We start from the raw sequence: 3,145 nt of genomic DNA, 5'->3' as shown, positions 1-3,145 counted from the left end.
TTTTCCACACTGCACCAGAGTCCGTGAATCAGCAGCAAATTACAAAAACCGCGGATTAAAATATATGTATATACTTGTTACTGAATCGTCCTCGTTGTGCCAAAAGCGGTACGTAGTTCTCTACAAAATACTTGGAATGTTCGCTCACTTACGATTACATGTTTTAGGTGGAATACAGTGTTTACAAATCGCTTGCAAGTTAACAACACATTTTGAGGAAACGCACTGAAGCTACGTGTTTAATACAGGTACCGGTGCATATTTATACAGCTCTCAACCAAAAGAATGCCTTATTTATGTGTTTTTTTTTAACTTGCAGCAATTATGGAAGCACTCGATGCCACTCCACGTCGTCGTAACAAAACCACATCGGACGAGGACAGAAAACGAGTGATAACGGCCTACGAAAATGGTGTTGCCGGCAAGGATATTGCTTTAATGCTAAATTTACACCGAGCAACAGTGTATAGCATTATAAAGAAATTTTAAAAGACTTGGAACGTGGAAGCTGCGAAACGTGGAGGTAACCGTGCTAAGCTGTTACCAGAGGAGGCAGTACAGAGCATCCGCACATGGATTGACGAGGACTGTACCGTCACATTAAAAGCATTAGCCGAGAAGGTCCACGAAAGGTACAGCGTGTGTGTAAGCACGTTTACTGCTTATGCCTTACTAAATAAAAGAGAAATCATAATGTTGCATATAGCATTATGCATTTCTATTTTCTTAGTGCAATCTACAGCCTATCTACAAATACCGGATGACATCGGACGTTGTGACTATTTTGAACGTGAAGATGAAAATCGGCCTGCTGTGATCCGACGCGACCTGACCAAACGCGAATCTCTTGTCTGCGTTCCTAGGTTTTATTGGTTTCGTCTGCTGTTGTCCGGTACGAGTTTCTTGGCTGTGACACACGGAAAGATTCATCGGTCAAAGCGTCGAGGTACATCGAGCTTTTATCTTGTAATGGTAACAACTGCCATCTACGCTCATTTTCTGGGATGCTTTTGCGCCCTGAACACTTTTAAAAATTAAAACACTAGAGATAAATGCTGAAATAATGATGATAAATAAATAGGATAACACGATTAAATAGTAAAACCAACATCTTTGGAGTTCATGCATTTTATATGTTGTAGTGGGTGACTTGTTTAATTCAAGGAGATAACGATTTTTAACTAATTTGAAATCTATAATTCACTAAATAGTTCATCAAATCTCGTTGCATCTTATCAGTATCACATGCTGTTCATCAATCTAAAACTATCTCAAATGAAACAAATGGAAAAGTATTTACATACTACAATAATTCTTTTGGAAAACCAAAATTATCTAACTAACATTTACATAGTATTTATAATTCAAAACAAAACAAGAAGGAACGTAGAAGGAATTCAAATATTTTAAAAAATGAAGCGTAATTTAAGCCATCTGATAATTTCAATCTTCTATCACTTCACCTCGAAAACATCTAGCCAAATATGCAGTCATGTTACGAAAGTATCCTTCACAGTCCTGCGAAGTGATAAAAGTTGAACTATCTGCTATCGCTGTCATTAGCTCTTCTTCGTTCTGTGCATTAGAACGTTTTACAAGGTTTTTCCACTTACTGAACATGTTTTCGATCGGGTTAAGGAAAGGCGAGTAGGGAGGCAAATATAGGGTTTTGTCCTCTTCGTTGCCGATCGCTTCCTTAACCTCGATGCATTTGTGGAATGCCACGTTATCCATTATCAAATAGGATTCATCAATCCCGCGTGTCCTCAATTTTTCTTTAAGTTGTAGAATGAATTGTTTGAACAATTCACGGTTAACAGCCCTGTTGTGTGAATGATAATGTACGATACCATTTTTATCCATAGCGCATATTATAGAAATGTTTCGGGATCGTAATTGAGGTACGACGAGAGTTGGGGTTGTTCCCTTCTGCGATCGGCCTTGCGATGTACGCATGCTAAGGTTAAAACCAACTTCGTCCAAGAATACAATTCCTGTATTGGAATTTTCAACGGACAATTGATAGAACATCGTTGCATACGATTTCCTTTCTTCAATTGTGCTACTAGTATTCCTTCGTTCTGGCAAATTGTGTATTCTTTTAAAGGTATAATTTAAACCTTTAATTTGCCGTGCAATAGTAGACGTGCTTACACAAACGCTGTACCTTTCGTGGACCTTCTCGGCTAATGCTTTTAATGTGACGGTACAGTCCTCGTCAATCCATGTGCGGATGCTCTGTACTGCCTCCTCTGGTAACAGCTTAGCACGGTTACCTCCACGTTTCGCAGCTTCCACGTTCCAAGTCTTTTAAAATTTCTTTATAATGCTATACACTGTTGCTCGGTGTAAATTTAGCATTAAAGCAATATCCTTGCCGGCAACACCATTTTCGTAGGCCGTTATCACTCGTTTTCTGTCCTCGTCCGATGTGGTTTTGTTACGACGACGTGGAGTGGCATCGAGTGCTTCCATAATTGCTGCAAGTTAAAAAAAAAACACATAAATAAGGCATTCTTTTGGTTGAGAGCTGTATAAATATGCACCGGTACCTGTATTAAACACGTAGCTTCAGTGCGTTTCCTCAAAATGTGTTGTTAACTTGCAATCGATTTGTAAACACTGTATTCCACCTAAAACATGTAATCGTAAGTGAGCGAACATTCCAAGTATCTTGTAGAGAACTACGTACCGCTTTTGGCACAACGAGGACGATTCAGTAACAAGTATATACATATATTTTAATCCGCGGTTTTTGTAATTTGCTGCTGATTCACGGACTCTGGTGCAGTGTGGAAAACATTGCGCGATTACCGCGGTGCCATCCAGTCAACACATGAGCAGTTAATGCCTACGGGTCGACTACTACATATTTCAACACAACCGTTGAATGGTTTTTATATGAATATTTTTCTCTTTAAATTAACGAATTGCACTCAAAACATATAAAATAAATTAGCATTTATTTTGTGGAACATATTAAACAATCACATATACCGTACTAGATAATAAATAGATGAATTTTATTATGTCCATCATATTATTATTCAAATCGATCTGTCACCCGGATGTCATAAACGGACCGCTCTTAAGCTGACAGCCAACGGCCTGCTGAAATCAATTGCTCCTAGTCAATAATCCATTG

The 3,145-nt window shown here is 38.6% G+C and overlaps 1 long non-coding RNA gene across 1 annotated transcript; it reads left to right on the top strand.

The window, feature by feature from the left end:
* The first annotated feature begins 206 nt into the window (after window positions 1-206).
* LOC121594326 lies at window positions 207-760 on the top strand. The gene is made up of 3 exons (XR_006004937.1): window positions 207-248; window positions 320-632; window positions 707-760. It is a non-coding gene; the product is annotated as an uncharacterized LOC121594326 (long non-coding RNA).
* Window positions 761-3,145: the final 2,385 nt, after the last annotated feature.

The sequence above is a fragment of the Anopheles merus genome, chromosome 2L (genome assembly GCF_017562075.2).
Source record: "Anopheles merus strain MAF chromosome 2L, AmerM5.1, whole genome shotgun sequence".
Lineage (NCBI taxonomy): Eukaryota > Metazoa > Arthropoda > Insecta > Diptera > Culicidae > Anopheles > Anopheles merus.
This window is presented reverse-complemented; position numbering and strand designations above follow the sequence as displayed.